The 18,857-nt window shown below is 37.3% G+C and overlaps 1 pseudogene; it reads left to right on the plus strand.

The window, feature by feature from the left end:
* Positions 1–13,816: 13,816 nt before the first annotated feature.
* LOC145064025 (fructose-1,6-bisphosphatase, chloroplastic pseudogene) lies at positions 13,817–14,638 on the plus strand (annotated as a pseudogene).
* The last annotated feature ends 4,219 nt before the right edge of the window (positions 14,639–18,857 follow it).

The following is an 18,857-nucleotide window of genomic DNA, read 5'->3' on the forward strand; positions in this document are numbered from 1 at the left end:
CCCGATCTCATCAAGACGTGTGTTAATTTTACCTTGGAGAGAATGTAGTTGATCAGGCTACATTCACTCCTTGGTATCACTAAGAACAGTCCCGAATTAACTGAGATACCAGTGTTATTGTGTTTGATTCAGCGTTGGATCTTTATTCCTAATGCAAGCAAGTGTGTTTTATTTACTTGTTCTGTTCAGAGTTATGTTAGTCCCTCTTTTTGGTTTATAGTTGCATATCAATGTATGGCTCGACATGCTAGTTCACTATAAACAAAGCTCTGATACCAACCTGTCACACCCCCGAACCAGACGGCGGAAACGTCCGGGGGCTGTCGTGACTCAATTGAATACCATGACATTGAATATATATGAAACATAACAACATTCGTCACCATTCATCAACATAGTACAACCAGTAGTGTTTACATATCATACATTGTTTAAACATTACATTCCCCAAAAATTAATTTGTTCAATTCATACAAAAATAAACTGCAACCGTCACTGAATATGATTTCCCTTGATTCACTGGTTCCCTGAGAATACAAGTATTTTGAAAAACGTCAACATATGGAATGTTGGTGAGTTCATAAGTAGTGTTTGAAATCGAATGTTTATATTGTTTGAAGAACCACCAGAAAATCCGATATTTTCTGAAAAGATAAGCTTTTGAAAACATTTGTGAAGATCCATAGGTATGCTTGTTTGATTCTATACTTGTAAAAAAAATGTTCATTGAAAATGTATGCATTTCAAATTTGTAAGTATTGAAAACCCTAGGAAAACCCGATGTTCTCCTAGTTCCTTGAATTACGTGATGTTACATTGAAACCATTGCATAGCGTATAGTGTCAGTCCCAGGCGACGTTGGAAGGTTCTCGAGCAGGATTATTTACTACAAACCCGCGTTACACAAACGCCCAGTTTATAGTTATACTAATGACTCCGAAGGCGTCGTCAGTACTAATCGCGTTATCCAATCGCCCTGACTAGGTGTAGTCCCACATCCGAAGAGAAAGAGGTCACGAAGACCCCGGTAACTCCATTAGCCGGTTGGGGATAAAATGTACGAGGGGTCCCCGACCCGCCTCGCATGAAATGTAGACTTTACTAACAATACCAAAGGACCCTTGGGGACCAGTAGTATACAAGCCATTGAAAGTCCATTTACGTTGTGTCGGATCGGTAAAACCCAACACTCCGTAAAAAAAATGTCTTCGGGCCTTAAGATCAGGTCATTGGGCTAGCTAGGCTCAACGAACAAGATTTTACACTTGTGGGGCCCAAAGATGGTGCGTAGACGTCTGTGCACACTCGCATGTATATGTATTACCAAACGTTACTTGTATGAATCGTAGTGTCGTAGTGTTAGTAGTTGTAGATTTCTATTGGCTCGAGACCGAGCCAATTCGTTTAACAACGACTTTTGGGTATTGTAATGTATTGTATTTCGTCGATAGTCGCGGTGCCATTATTTGATCAAATTGTGTATATTGAACTAGCCTTGAAATATTCCTGTTTTCAGCCCCTCATTATTTGTAAAATTTACATTTTCAACCCTTTTTATTAAATACTTCCCGGTTTGGCCCTTAAACTATTTTTCTTGACATTTTAACACCAAAAATTATTGAAATTAATATTTTTCAACATATTTTTCATAAAAACAGTTTAAGTCCTTGAAAATGCAGTTTTCTCGGTTTTAATCCCTTCTTTTCGCAACTTTGACAATTTTGGCCCAAATTGGAAAATTTTTGCAACTTTGGTCCTTTTTAAATTTAAAAAGCATTTTAAACCTTTGAAAAGGATTTGGAACACTTATAGTCCACTGTTTTACAGAAAGTTACAGTTTTGGCCCTCCAAAACAGAAAAATTCGCATAATGGGCCTTATTGGGCCGAAATTTTCATTTTTAGCCCATTAAGCTTGGAATTTATGTTTTCAATCCCCTAAATGAGTATATTTCCAGAAATTTATTTATGGAAACTGTTTTGGCACACTTCATCCATCAGAATCTGTGAAATGTCAATTTGGGCCCTTATTTTTGCATTTTTCACATTTTAGGCCCAAAATTTGTGTTTTTAACCCAAAGAAAATTATTACTAAACCACTTAGCCATTTTTCTTGAAGCACTTTGTGTTTAGAAATATATTTGAAGCTAAAATTATTTAACACAAGATATATCTCGGTTTTGATGGGTTTTAAGGCTAGATCCAACATAAAAACACATAAAAGCATACATATAAGCATGGAAATCATACAAGGCATACAAAACACATATAGATCTACACTTTCACTTGTATTCCCCCCCCCACAAAACTCATAAAAACAGAAAATAGGGGGTATGAAGCTCACCTTGGGGTGTTGATTCGGTTTTTGAAGAAAGATTGGAAGAAATGAAGTGATTTTTGGCCTTTGCACTCCTTGATGAACTTTTCGAGATTATAGGGGTTTCTAGAGTGCAAGATAATGATTTTTGCATGGATTAGGAAGAGATGTTTGATAAATAAGGAATACAAATCATAGATCCAAGCAAAACTTTACCTTAGATGTTGATTTTTGTGGAAGAACCTTCTTGAATGCTTCCTAATTTTCGAGATTTTGGATGGAGGGGGAGAGATGTTCTTGAGTGATCTAGAGAGTGTTTGAGAGATTTTTGGTGGGTGTATGTGTGTGTATGGCCGAGAGTGAGAGAGGAGAGAAGGGAGAAGTGATTTTGAAGTGATGTGCATGGAGGAATGGGAAATATTGCATGGATATCCTTTGGATAATAATGAGGTGGCATGCATTAAGTCAACTCTCCCTTATCTTCTTGGGTTTGGGCCTTTGGGCCGAGAATGTGAAGGAAAAAAAGATTTTTGGGCCTTTTGGCCCTTAAGCCCAATGTTTGAGTTAGTTAGAGTGTGTTTTATGCTTAAAAGAATGTAGTATGATTTTTTTTTATTTTTATTGGACTAGTTTAGGTTATTCATGGCTCAAAGTTTTCAATTCATTTCATTATAGGCCCAACATGACCTAAAATGTTAAAATAAATAAGTGTGGGTCCAATTAGAGCCCAATTAGGGTTCTAAGCCCATGATAGTCCAATTGGAAGCTTATTGGTCCATTGGGATCCAATAAGGAAGTTCTAGTCTAAAATAGACTTAACAAGAGCTTCTAGGGTCTCCAATTGTTTGATGACTATTTGTGGTACTAGCATGTTGTGTTTGATTGAAGTTTTTGATTCACATTAACTTGAATATATAGATTACATGGCTCAAAATTTACAGTTGTGACAAATAGAACAAAATAACGATAAATTTCATGTGTTTAGATTTACATGTTTAATATATATATTAAAATAAGCAAATCATAAACCATATAGAATGACATATCAGAAATGTGTGGCTCAGGTTGAACTCAATATCTTTATTTTTTTAGAATCTCAAATAAAGTGTAACGTCCTATTTTTCACAACCCAAATTTTTTCATTTTTATTAAGGTAAAACTTCAAAATTTAAAAATACATTATTAAGAAAACTGTTTATTCGAAAGTATATTTATTAAAATCAGAGTATCATATAAAACACATAATCCTCAATGTTACTGATGAGTGTGTACAGTCCTGCATTCGTCTTCCCTTAGACACTGATGATACCTGAAACAATAAACAACTGGATAAACATAGTCTTAGTGAGTTTCCCCAAAATACCACACATAACCAAACAAATAAACGAGCAATGAACCCAATCAATCATTGGACTGGAATGTCCATCTATACCGGGTTTGTTGACCTTACCACCTCAACCTAACCGCTCATCCTGAACCCTCGTGCCTATGACTTACAGTCGGTCCGCACCAGGCACCTTGGCATTCAGCACAAAGCAAGACTGCCTCAACCCAACCAAACACTACATGTCGACATGTAAACAATCAAGGGTCAAGTAGGCACATAATGCAGGCAAACATCAATCATACAGCTCACTACCGCCTACTAGTCCTCTCATAGAATACAATCCCACTACTAGCTAAACTCCATGAAATGCATAACCATAAGTAACCAGAGGTGAAATAGACACCTGTACAGGTGATCTTACTCTAGAGCCACAACCAAACAAGGAACAAGTCATCAGTCTATCCTACATGACTACGTACAGTCCCTAGGCATCCCCTTACTAATAGATAAACAAAACTAGTAGGCCGACATTGGTGCCGTCGACCCATGGGTACAGTGAGGTGAAACTCACCTTGACATGCGCATAGGTCACCATAGTAGCAACAAGGAACTCTACCAAGTTTAACTCACTTCCATTCACCTACAAAAAGATACTTGAGTCAATCCCCGATCACAGGTCATAGTCACTTGTAATAGTGAGTACTTCACATGAAATGACGATTAGGGTTAAGTTTCACTTAAAATGACGATTAGGGTTAAGTAAGGACACTTAACCCATTAAGGAATTAGCCACCTAAGGGTAGGACTTATTAAGGTTTAACCTAGTCATTGTTGGGTATAATAATAATCCAAGCAATAGCCCAAATATGTGCCCTGATCATTATCCAAAATAGGGCTTCCTGATTCTAGGGTTTCCTACATTAAATCATAAATAGGGTTAGTGTTCTACACTTAAGGACTTAATTCATTAAGTCCAATACTGCATTAAGTTAATCGTAGGGCATTATTGAGTACAACTTAAAGTTTAATTAACAGTTCAATGTAGGTGCCGACAAAACTCCAAAACTAGGGTTTTCTTGACATTAGGGTTTTCTAAACCCTAGTTAGGGTTTCCAACCCAAACACGTGCCACTCGGTCTAAGGCTAGATGCTTATGTCATTTAGGGTTTTCTAAACCCTTGTCTTTGTCGGCAGCAGGAGCAGCAGTGGTCTCTTGGTGGTTCATCAGCGACATTGGTGATGTCGGCGGCTGGAGATGTAGAGGGATAAGGTTGTGGTTGCTGATATATGCATATCTACATATATATTTTACATCATATCTTAATATTATTAGCTATATTTATGATTATTATAGAACAAAAGGTACTTATTATGTTTAATATCTGTTATAAAGTGTAAAATACATTCTCAGAAGCAATATGGAATCTGGAAGCTGGAATGTAGAGCTTAGGCAAGAAGAAGACACAAGAAGGATGTTGCTGGACAGCTTGAACCCTCGTTAGTATTTTGGACATATCTCGTGAATCATAACTCCGATTGACGTGATATAAAATGATCTGAAAACTAGACACAATTTCGGAAAACTTTTATGTTTTGAGAAAATGTTGATTCTCGATAACCACGACGTTGTGAATGGAATCTTCACGATTCTTAACGCTGGCTTGAGGAATACAGGATAAACACGAGGACCACGACGTGGTGCCTTTACCATGTCGTGGTGGCCAAATTTTAGGCAAGTATATATATCCAAACATTATGTCGAATTGGGGGACTTGGAGGTGACTTTCTATAAAATTATTGCGACAAAAACCCTTCTAAGAACCCTTTGGGGCCGATTTTGAAGCTAGGAAGTCGATTGGAGCAAGGATTTGCATCTACACATTCGGTTTGCTTAGTTTAATGATGTTTAGTTTAGTTTACCTTTTGTTTATGTGTTCATCAGCTGTGATTATGGGCTAATACCCTTCTAAGAACCCTTTGGGGTTGATTTTGAAGTTAGGAAGTCGATTGGAGCAAAGATTTGCATCTAGACATTCGGTTTGCTTAGTTTAATGATGTTTAGTTTAGTTTACCTTTTGTTTATGTGTTCATCAGCTGTGATTATGGGCTAATACCTTTTCTTTCGTTTAGATTAGATGAACTCCTGAATACTATATGTTGATTTCTTGTTTTGTGGATTGATGAAGTTGGTTTTTGCTTTAAATATTGTTTGATAAATCTAAACCTATCTTGTTAAAGTTTCTATCTTTATTTTTGTGTAGTTAAACTACAGTTAGTTGCATGAACTTGGTTTACCTAGTTGTTTATGACCATTAAATTTCTAGAGCTAGAGATTGACCATATCCTAATATATGTGATAAGTTAGTTGCTTATCTGTGTTAGAGAGCAGTATTTGATCATAATATTTGCTCGATTACTAGACCTGACCAAAGAATAGTAGTCTGTAAATTATATCATTTAGAGTCCAAATTACCTTTAAAATCAATTTAGTGTCCTTAACTTGCATGATCATAGGGGTTAAAGTTGTTAAATTGACTTATGCTAGTTAGTATGATCATGATGACTAGTAACTATTATTTGGTAACTAGAGGAATTAATCAATTGTCTTGAAATCAACCATAGGAAACAAAAGGGATTCGAAGCTAAACGAAAGTATCCATTATTCTTGATTTGAAATCGTCTTTCTAGTTGTTTACTTTAGTAATTAGTTTGTTATTTTAATTTAAGTTTTTTTGAACTTGTAAAATCAAATAAAACCCCCATTTTAGTTGTCTTTTTTAGTTTAACTTTTAGTAGTTATTTTATTAATTAAATACCGTTCCCTGTGATCAAAACCCGACTTACCTAAACTATAATTCGACTAGGTACACTGCCTAGATGCATTCTAGCTAGTTAAGGTCGTTAGGTTATAAATTCAAAACTAGATAGGTATAAATTGTGCACATCAGCTGCTAACATTATTAGAGATAGGGTTTGTAGTAGTATAAAAGACAAGAGACAAGGGAGGGGGTGTCACGGTTTTAGTCCCACCTCCATCTTTCAAACTTGAGTCCTTTTTTCACTTTTAGCCCCCTGCCACAAACATTTTCAGATTAACCCCAATAATTATTAAACAACCCCCAACTTCAACAATTATATTCATAACTAATCCGAAAGTTACACTTTAACCCATGATATCCAAAATTTATAACATTTAACTCCTTGCGCTAACACTCTCATAAATTATTATGGATTTAGGGATAAACGAAAAATATAAAAATACATCTTGGGGTTTTAGGTTTTATTATTTATTAATGAATTAATTTATTCATTTTATTTTATTTAAACAGGATGTTACATGAAGTTATATATATATATATATATATATATATATATATATATATATATATATATATATATATATATATATATATATATATATATAAACTCAAAAATGGGTAAGAACCGCGAAAAAATCTTGACCGTTACATTCGAGAATCGTGTGGCTAAAATAAATCCATTAACTTTTTTTTGCTAAATTCAACAATGGTTTTTTGGGTAATTATCTCAAATTTTTCGAACGTTTCAACACGTAGGGCAAAATTTAGGGGTTAATTCGGACAATTGAACAAAGATCATCAATGTACACACTTTGTTATGTGCCTATTCATGTCTTCTAATCTTAGCACCAGATCTTGACATTTGTCACAAATTCATTGATTGTAGCCTTTTTATTTTTATTTTTTTTATTCTTGTTCACTTCATTTTTTTGTCATATTTTTTTTAAAAAGAAATTTTAAACAAACTAAAGTTCTTAGAATTTAATTATCTACAAAATTAGCATAGTCATAAAAAATATTTAAAAAAAATATTTTTTTTAATTTTTTATTGTTATAAAAAAAAGAAATTATGGAATACTTCTACTCATTATAATAGTGAATTTGTAAAAATATGTTTTTAAATAAGTTTCTTTAGTCTTTATATTTTAATTTTAAATTAGTTTTTATAAAATATAACCAATTTTTTTATCCAATTTCAAAAAAATAAATGATAGAGTTCTTCGTAATACTATTTTAATGAGTTTGTAAAATAAACTTTTAAAAAATATTGTTATTAAGGGTACTCATGTTTTGCTTAAATAATTCTAAATTTTTATTAAAAAAAGACAAATCTTTACGGTAGGACTTCTGGTAGGACTAGGGTCCTTTAGGTTATCCATCTATTTCATGAGCATATCATCCCATAGTTGGTAGTTTCCTTAGTTAAACGAATAAATCTTACCCGGATTTGGGATTTAGATTTTTCCTTGAGTCAGAACAAACTCACCATACATTGGATCTATAGTGAATGCATAAATGTTGGTGCCTATGGAGAGCATGAAGATGATGGGGCTTGAGTACATGCAATACCGACTGCCAGAAAGTTGTTTACGGGCTGGCATACGATCCACAATGCACCTCTATTCCACAGTGTCCAACTACATATACAAGAATCACTTTTTGTGTTTGAATTCAAATTTCTATATATATATATATATATATATATATATATATATATATATATATATATATATATATATCTTTTAATATACAATCTTATAATGTTTTATCAAAACATTTTTTGAGACGTGAGGAATTTTGATCAATATTTGATTTTGATTAGAATCAGGTTGACCTTAAAAGTCAAGTTGATCCGAAATTTACCATGGATTTATCGTTATGTACAGGGAGACACTCGTCGTTTTGACTGTATATTCTAAAAATAGAACTGGTAGAAACAACAACATCAATGTTGGATGATCCACCAAGAGGATCAAACATCACAATTATAACGTCCCAAAAGTACCAATAAAATTTTCATTTTTAAATCAATCTGAGAAAAATTTATCTTTCCAACATCAGAGTAAAACAATAATAATCATAAGTCATCAGGAGATGTTGTGCAGTCAAACTAGGTCCTTCCTTTTGGAACTGGAAGTACTTGAAAATGTTTAAACCACAAACGGTAAACACATAGTTTAGTGAGTTTCCTAAAATACCACATACCCATACAGGTCAAGCCCTAAATGTATCAGGCCCCACCTATCTAATCAAAACGGGCCCACCCAATGTAACAAACGGGCCCTATCCAACATACAAACGCACCCATCCCATCAAACAAATAGACGCAGCTCCTGGAACAAACTCAATACCGAACTCTACCTGCCTCTTCGGGGGCACACCCGACAAGTCCTCTGGAAACACATCCGGAAACTCACGCACTATCGGGACCTCATCAACTGACTTCGGTCTCTCATTATCAGTCCTCGCATCCATCACATATGCTACAAAACCCCTACAACCCTGCTGTAGACTCTGTCTCGCTCTGGCGGCCGAACAAAATGCTGACCCCGTACGTGTACCCTCGCCGTACACCGTAAGAACCCCCCCACTAGGGTCTTGAATCGACACCAATTGACGCTTGCAGTCTATCACAGCTCCATAACGGCTCAGCCAATCCATACCCACTATCACACACACGTCCCCCATCGCGATCAGGACCAGATCTATCGAAAACTCCACACCGAAGATCTCAAGGACACATCCTCGAATCACATCCGAAGCATACACAGCTCACTCATCAGCTATGCAAACTCGCAGAGGCCGATCCAATGCCTCTCGACGGGTACTAATATGCTGACTAAATGCTATGGAAACAAACGACCGACTCACACCCGAGTCAAATAACACCAAAGCAGGCACAAAATTCACAAGAAAAGTACCTACGCATATGATCATATAAGCATAAAATCTCAATTCAAATAAAAGATGAAAAGAAAACCCATACCAGCCACAACATCGGACGCCACACAGACCTCCTCTGCGGTCAACTGAAACGCTCTCCCACGAGCCCTCGGGGCCTCGACCTTCACCGGCCGAGCCTCGGTAACCCTAGCAGCAGGCGCAGATCCCTGCGCTGATCCCTGAAGAAGCTGCAGGCTCTCGGCCTTCCGATGGCCGGTCTGGTTGCAATGAAAGCAAACCGAGAATCCCTTGGGGCATTCTCTTGCGATATGCCCCTCCTTCCCACACTTGTAACATACCCCAGCCCTGCACGACCCCTCATGGCTCTTACCGCTCTTCCCACAAGTGCGACCCTTCGCGCCCCGAGATCTCGAATCAGCGGGTCTAGCCCGCTTGGCTGCCGGCTGAGACTAGGTCGGCCGCCGATCCATCCTCTGAGACCCGGCCTCCTCCCTGACCTGAGTCTCCAGCTCGATCTCCCTCTTCCGGGCATTTTCCTGGAGCTCAGCAAATGTCCGGTAAGTCGAGTTTGCCATGAACTCCCGAATATCTCTCCTCAGAACACCCAGATAACGGCTCAAACGAGTCTACTCAGTCGACACCTGCTTAGGGCAAAACATCGCCCTCTCATGGAACTTCCTGGTGATGACTGTCACCGAATCAGTACCCTGCTTGAGGGTCAAGAACTCCTAGATCAACAGTTCCCGCTCTACCGGGGGAACATACTCCTCTCAGAACATAGCGGTGAACCTCTCCCAGGTCACCTCAGAAATCTCAGCCAAAGTAAAGTTCGCCGTCACGAACTTCCACCAATCCTTCGCTCCCAGGCGGAGCTGGTTCAAGGCGAACCGAACCCTCAAGTGCTCTGGACAAGAGCACGTATAGAAACATCCCTCGATGTCAGAGATCCATCTCATAGCGGCAATCGGGTCCTGCGTCCCGTCGAACTCTGGTGGCTTCGTGTTGCTGAACTCTCGAAACAACAACGAGTCACCTCCCTGAAGTCTGGCAGCAGCAGTAGCTGCAGCTGCAGCAGCCTCAGTCAACGCTGTGTACCGCTCATCAAAAGTCTCGATCAATGTGGTCTTGATGTCCCCAAACATCTCAGGAATCTCAGCCCGGATGGCAGCAGCCACCTCCTCATGAATCAACCGACGGATCTCCTCGTCGCTGACACCACTGGTCTCAGGTGTGTGTCGAGTCCCAACCATGATGCCTCTGAAATACAACAAAAATTATTAGAGATTCGATCGAACATGCTCATACTCGATGACGCAACCCTACTTGTCCTCTGTTGTCCAAAAGATTCTTACTTGAAATGCCCACTGATCTAGTGTCTTCAGTAGTACGGGCCCAATACTACTGACCACACCGCATCAGCATTCACTTCAAGTCCTCCTCCTTGGATCTTGGATTACAAGTACTCTATTCTCATGAGCTCCTAACTGCTATCACTCGCCCTCAAAGCATCTCAACAGCAGAAAACTCCTAGGCTAAGGCATCACAAATCAGGCCACTCTAGTCCTAATATGTATACTTAGCCTACTCTAGCATTCATAATATAACATATCTCGTAACACATAAAGTAAGGGTACTTTTGGGGAATTCGTCGTTCGGGCGCTGGCTGATCGTACACACGGCTCTGCTCTGTTTGTCTCAAAACTCTGTTACTCTTTTCAAAAAATTTACTTTATTATAAAAATTCTCCTCAATTCCTCAGTTTGAGTTCAGATACGCCCGAAGATGCATCCGAATCCCTTAAACCAAGGCTCTGATACCAACTTGTAACAACGTAAATTTTCAAAACAAATTGTTCATTTTCAAAACATTCATTTACTCACAAAATAACATCAAACATATTGTATCAAATGTATTTATCACAAAAACATCTCCCTAGAATCCAAAACATAAACTCCTCAGGTGTGTACGGATCATGCCGACGCCTTCCCGCGCTCATCACTAGTATCTGAATCACATCACACAACAACTGTAAGCATAAATGCTTAGTGAGTTCCCCAAAATACCGCATACAACACATACGCCACTCAAGGCTATAATACGACCCTCCGGTCGATATGTCTTAGCGGGACCCTCCAGTCTCGTAGCTCGTTGGACCCTCTGGTCTGGTCATAGCTCGTTGGGCCCTCCAGCCTGGTCTGTATCGTTGGACCCTTCGGTTCGGTCTATAACAACATACAACATACATATAACACATAGCACATAATCTCATACATAACACATAAGACCCTCTGGTCTACACAATGTACCACTCTAGGTAATGTATAGTGAGAAGACTCACCTCGATGTCTCGGTAAATATCTGACTCGGAATAAATGTGATCTAGCCTCCGCCTAATCACATAAAGTAATACACTCATAAATACAAATGTACTCAACCCTAAAAGTCAACAAGGTCAACAATCAACTTTGACTGGACTCGGCGAGTGCACTAGGGCGACTCGACGAGTCTACACATGTCCACTGACTCTCTTAGATCCTCTCTTGACACGCCGAGTACCTCCCTGACTCGACGAGTTCCACATGGCATGAATCGCGGGGCCACCATGACTCAACTCGCCGAGTCTCAAGAACAACTCGGTGAGTTCCGGCTTGAACTCAGCCCCCCTGACTCACTGAGTTGCTCACTCAACTCGACAAGTCCACTCACTGAGTGATCACGGGCAAACTTCATACTACTCGCCGAGTCTGTTCTTCAGACTCGGCGAGTTCATGCCATGCAAAAACTCAAAACCACTTATGAGGTCAGATTCGTTCCATTCAATCATAGATTTGGCCTCCCCAAGCATGATAATCACGTAAAGTCCAAACCTTGATGCTCAAACAACATCTATTTGCTCCTATATGATGTTTTAGCCCCATATTTCATAACCCTTGGTCAAAACTCCCATGAATCCTCATAAAGCTTGAGGAATAAAGTTTCTCTGGACCTCTATGGATCCCATTCCAAGCCTCATCACAAATAGGGACGAAATGGACATAAAATCTAACCAATAAAGGGGTCAAGAAACCCTAAACCCCCATGTTCATCATAACAACAGAAAGGGAGCCAAAATATTACCTCCAAAGTGATGCTCTGAGCTCCAAATTCGAAGAATGTCCACCTCCCTTGCTTCCTCTTAGCTAGAACCTCCTTTGCCTTGCCAAACAATGCTTCAAAGGTTAACAATGGCCTTCTCTCTCTCCTAAAACGCTCAAGATCTCTTTAGGGTTTCTCTCTGGGGTTGGTGGCCGCAAATGATGGCCATAAGCCCCTTTAAATAGGTCTCAAACCCTGAAAATTAGGGTTTCATTAAACAGCGTGGACTCGCCGAGTCCAGACGCGAACCCGCGTGCAAAACCGCGATCCTACTCGGCGAGTTTAGACTCCAACTCGCCGAGTCTCCTCACAATACCCAAAAATAAAAGGATAAAAAATAATACCTGGGAATCCGGATGTTACACAATGCATGAGTTGTTGAGTAAAAGGTGATAGTATGGACTTAGGGTTTGATTTTTTGATCTTTTTGGCCATGCATATGGATAAAGTCAGAGACTTTATCCATTAAGACATTCATTCATATCAGATCTAGAAGTTTGAGGGTTTGGCTTTCTGTATTAAAAGCCTAATATAAGTTTTTGGGAAACAGGTGTTCTATGATGAATGTAGCTTTCTGTATGCTAAGCATAGCTTTACGCTAAGCGTAGATTAGTGCTATGCTGAGCGTAAGTCAACTGAGGGTTGACCGTTGAATTTTTGACCGATTTGACTTTTGGTCAACCATGTTGGGACTTAGTATCAGAAAAGAAAAAAATGGTCTTTTGCCCAAAGAAGGTTTAATTGTGAGCCTAGACCTTTTGAGAGTTAGTTATTGCCCGAATTGTTAATTAGAGTTTTATTATGTATATGTTTAGCAAGAGGAGACTTGATATCGTCGGCTCGAGTGTGTGGTTTATCTTGTATTTAGGATTGAGGTGAGTATTTTCACTATACTGTGTAGGATGCTATCTGTCTTTTGGATTCTTGCATTGGTATGTTGGGTTGGGCCTGTTTGTATGTTGGGATGGGTTTGTTTGTATGATGGGATGGGCGCGTTTGTATGTTGGATAGGGCCCGTTTGTTACATTGGGTGGGTACCGTTCTGATTAGATAGGTGGGGTCTGATACATTGAGGGCTTGACCTGTATGGGTATGTGGTATTTTAGGGAACTCACTAAGCTTTGTGCTTACCGTTTGTGGTTTAAACATTTTCAAGTACTTCCAGTTCCAAAGGGAAGGGTCTGGTTTGATTGCATAACATCCCCTGATGACTTTTTTGCACCGATTATTATTGTTTAACTATGATGTTGGAAAGATAAAATTTTCTCAGATTGATTTAAAAATGAAAATTTTATTGGTACTTTTGGGACGTTATAATTGTGATGTTTGATCCTCTTGGTGGATCATCCAACATTGATGTTGTTGTTTCTACCGGTTCTATTTTTAGAATATACAGTCCAAACGATGAGTGTCTCCCTGTACATAACGATAACTCTACGGTAAATTTCCGATCAACTTGACTTTTAAGTTCCAGCAGATTCTAATCAAAATCAATTATTGATCAAAATTCCTCAAGTCTCTAAAAATGTTTTGATAAAACATTATAAGACTGTATATTAAATGTTACATATATATGAATTCGAATTCAAACACAAAAATTGATTCTTGTATAAGCAGCTGGACACCGTGGAACAGAGGTGCATTGTGAATCATATTCCAGCCTGTAAACAATCTTCTGGCAGCCGGTACCGCATGTACTCAAGCTCCATTATCTTATGCTCTCCATAGGCACCAACATTTATGCATTCAATTTAGACCCAATGTATGGTGAGTTTGTTCTCACTCAAGAAAAGATCCAAATCTTGAAAGCGGGTAAGATTTACTCGTTTAATGAAGGAAACTACCAACTATGGGATGATATGCTCAATATATACATGGATGACCCGAAGGACCCTGGTTCTACTAGAAAACCTTACTCTGCTTGGTATATCTGTAGCTTGGTTGGTGATTTCCATCAGGTTCTTTTATAAGAAGGAATTTAAGGATACCCTCGTAACAAAAAGAGCAAGAACGGGAAGCTTATGATCTTCTAAGAGTGTGCTCCGATGAGTTACTTGGTTGAATAGGCTGACATAAAGGGTTCCGATGGGCATCAACAAGTACTTAACATACAACCGATTGAGGTTTGGAAATTGTAAAACAATCGTACATAAGTTTATTTTGACTGTTGAATTAGTCAAACACTCACCAATTTGTTTATTTCTTATAATTTTGACTTTTGAATTAGTCAAATACTCACCAAATCATTTAATAAGTAACAGAAATACAAAACATCAAGAATGGTCCCTGTTGTATGGAAACGACACTTTTACCCTCACATGTTTTGACTTAACAGAAAAAACTAACGGAGTTAGTCAAAAGGACCGAGTGATACGTGTTTGGGTTGGAAACCCTAACTAGGGTTTAGAAAACCCTAGATTTGGAGTTCTGTCGGGACCTGCGTTGAACTGTTAATTGGACTTTAAGTTGTACTCGATAATGCCCTACGATTAACTTAATACAATATTGGACTTAATGAATTAAGTCCTTAAGGGGTTAAGTGTGGAACACTAACCCTAGTTGTGATTTTATGTAGGAAACCCAAGAATCAGGAAGCCCTATTTTGGATAATGATTGGGGCGTGCATTTGGGCTATTGCTTGGATTATTATTATACCCGAGAATGACTAGGTCAAACTTTAATCACTGCTACCCTTAGGTGGTTAAGTCCTTAATGGGTTAAGTGTCCGTACTTAACCCTAATCGTTATTTTATATGGAAGCATAATCATCATTTCATGTGAAGTCGTCACTGTTACAAGTGACTATGACCTGTGATCCGGGATTTACTCAAGTATCTTTCTGTAGGTTATTGGAAATGAGTTGAAGCTGGTAGAGTTCCTAGTTGGTACTAGGGGTGCGTAGGGACTGTACGTAGTCATGTAGGATAGACTGATGACTCTTGATCTAGACTCTTTTACCTGTTCCTTGTTTGGTTGTGGTTCTAGAGTAGGATCACCTGTCCGAGTGTCTATCTCACATCTGATTATATACGGTCATGTATTTTTTGGATTGTTGATATTTAGTATACAACTATGTTGTAGTGATCTGTTAGATTGGTGTCCTGGTATCGAGTATGTTACGTTGCTGTAGTGATCTATAGAACTTTATATTATTTGTACTTGCTGGTTATCATCTGGTGGAGTGCGTTAGGGACTGTCTGTGGTCATGTAGGATAACCTGAGAGCTATTGATCTAGGTTTTCTTGCCTGTTCCTTGTTTGGTTGTGGCTCTAGAGTAGGATCATCTGTTCGGATGGCTATCTTACCTCTGGTTACTTATGGTTACGCATTTCATGGAGTTTTGCTAGTAGCGGGACTATATGCTATGAGAGGACTAGTAGGCGGTAGTGAGCTGTATGATTGATGTTTGCCTGGATTATGTGCCTACTTGATCCTTGATTGTTTACATGTTGACATGTTGTGTTTGGTTGGGTTGAGGCGGTCTTGCTTTGTGCTGAAGGCCAAGGTGCCTGGTGCGGACCGACTGTAAGTCATAGGCAAGAGGGTTCAGGATGAGCGGTTAGGTTTAGGTGGTAAGGTCAACAAACCCGGTATAGATGGACATTCCAGTCCAATGATTGATTGGGTCCGTTGCTCGTTTATCTGTTTGGTTATGTGTGATATTTTGGGGAAACTCACTAAGATTATGCTTATCCAGTTGTTTATTGTTTCAGGTATCATCAATGTCTATGGGAAGATGAAGACATGACTGTACACACTCATCAGTAGTATTGAGGATTCCGCGTTTTATATGATACTCTGATTTTAATAAATATACTTTGGAATAAACAGTTTTCTTAATTATGTATTTTTAAATTTGGAAGTTTTACCTTAATAAAAAATGAAAAATTTTGGGTTGTGAAAAATAGGACGTTACACTTTATTTGAGATTCTAAAAAAATAAATATATTGAGTTCAACCTGAGCCACACATTTCTGATATGTCATTCTATATGGTTTATGATTTGCTTATTTTAATATATATATTAAACATGTAAATCTAAACACATGAAATTTATCGTTATTTTGGTTCTATTCTATGTGGTTTATGACTTATTCATTTTAAAATATATTAAGAACACAATAATAAGATACTTACATGTGATATTTATATTATTATCAGTATGTTTTATTTTCACTGTAATAAATTTATAGATATTATTAAATGGGTTGTTGATGTTTGTTATATTGACATGTTGAACATATGATTATGTTTTATGTTGAAGTTTTGTAATGAAAAATATTCTTATTGTTAGATAATATGCATTGTGATGACTGTGTTATAATTAGTTTCATATTAAGATTATATCTAAAATCCATAGGTTCATATATAATATATAATTTTTTTCACCCTATTATTTTAATCTTGCGTAACTCACGAATATACGACTAGTAACTTATAATAAAGGTCATTCAAGTTATAGTGATTCAAGATAAATCATCTATCTTGAATTATATTAATTTGAAACTCTAACTCTTCAACTTTCTACTAAATAAACACACTATTAATTTATTTAATACTTAAACTCATAACTTTCAACTAATTCATTTTTTACTCCCATATCCTTTCCAATGCCTTTTTATCCTTTCTAATGCCTTTTTAGTAATGATTGTTAATTGATTTATTAATATGCCATTAGTATTTTGTAATATGAAACTCCTAAAATTCTTCAATTTATCTCCTCATTATAAGCCTAAAAGTCTTTTATACTAATTAGTACTTGGATAATTGAAAAGTTTTGTCTTTAAGAACAAATTATTCATGTTTTATTACTCACTTTTTTTCCTCATTATAAGCCTAAAAGTCTTTTATACTAATTAGTACTTGGATAATTGAAAAGTTTTGTCTTTAAGAACAAATTATTCATGTTTTATTACTCACATTTTTTCTCTTCCATTCTTGTTTTCGTTATCTAAATCCATACATATAACTTATGGGGATGTTAACCATTTTCTATTCTTCACTCTCATAAATATTAAGATAAATTATAAATACGTGGCCATTGAATATTCAGTGCTAAGTAGGGATGAACATATGAACCGGGGAAACGGCCGGAACCAGAATCGGAACCCGATGGAACCGGTCGGCCCGGGATCGGGACGTTATTTTTATAGATTTTTGGAACTGGGAATCAGTAGGAACCGGAACCGATATAACTGGCAAAAACCGGCACCGTATGATGCTATTTTTCGAGGACCGGTTCCAACATTTAAAGACATGACAAGAACCGGTAGAACCGAGAACCGGAACCGGTAGAACAGCCGGGCCGGTTCGGTTCTTGATTTTGGCCGAAGCCGGTTTCCGGGCCGGGTCCGGTTCCGGCCGGTTCGGTCCTTTTGCTCATCCCTAGTGCTAAGTATTTCTAAAGGATTAATTCGTATCATTTTGGATCTTCTTCAAAGCATGTTTTGACTAGGCACATTGGTATTATTATTTTTGATACGTGAACAAGAGTATGTCAAGAGTTTTGTGAAACATAAGCCAAGTGGGTTAGCAAACAAACAATGTTATAAAATACAAGTGTGTCATTTGAATTTGGACAATATGAGTTCATGTTGATAAGAAAACAATAAACAAGAGATTGAAAACATTTTTTATCTCTAAAAAAAATAAAAATAACATGATGCTGATTTAAATTCATTTGTTATAGTTATTTTGTTACTTTTCTTATCGTTATCGATATTAACAATATACTAAATTGGTATATAATGTTCAAGTTAATAGCCAAACAAAATAAAGTAAAACATTCTTAGTATTTTACAATTCTATCTATTATTTATTTTAATTGCTATTGATGATAAAAATTTGTTATATGAGACCTACCGGTGGTGATTCAAAATTTGGATATTGGAGATGTGTTGTATTAAGTGCGAATGTGCCGATGGGTGAAGTCGGTGTGTGTGCGGTGTTTGGTGTTTTTAGATTTTGATCTATTTTTGAGATAATAGAGAAAAAGAAATGAAAATATTATGTGTTGTAGTGTTGATTTAAATGGTATATATAAAGATTGGGTAATGTATTATTATTTTTAACGAGTTAAAAAATTGGTTTTTTTGGGTCAAATAGCAACTTCAAATGGTCGCAAGACTATTGCTTTTCTCTCACCCTTGTGAATGAGTAAAACCAACTTTACGAAGCCTCATACTTACTGAAATGAGGGGTGGTGTTTTAAAAAAAGAGATGATTTGTACATAATAATTTTTCTCCATACATAACAATTGCTGCTTTAAAATGTTATTAACTCTATAATGCATAAATTGTAATGACACGTGCTAACAAACATTAAGTTTTAGAAATAGCTAATACATTGCTCATGCT

Source organism: Lactuca serriola, chromosome 7, assembly GCF_051521515.1.
Source record: "Lactuca serriola cultivar US96UC23 chromosome 7, Lser_US96UC23_V15, whole genome shotgun sequence".
NCBI lineage: Eukaryota > Viridiplantae > Streptophyta > Magnoliopsida > Asterales > Asteraceae > Lactuca > Lactuca serriola.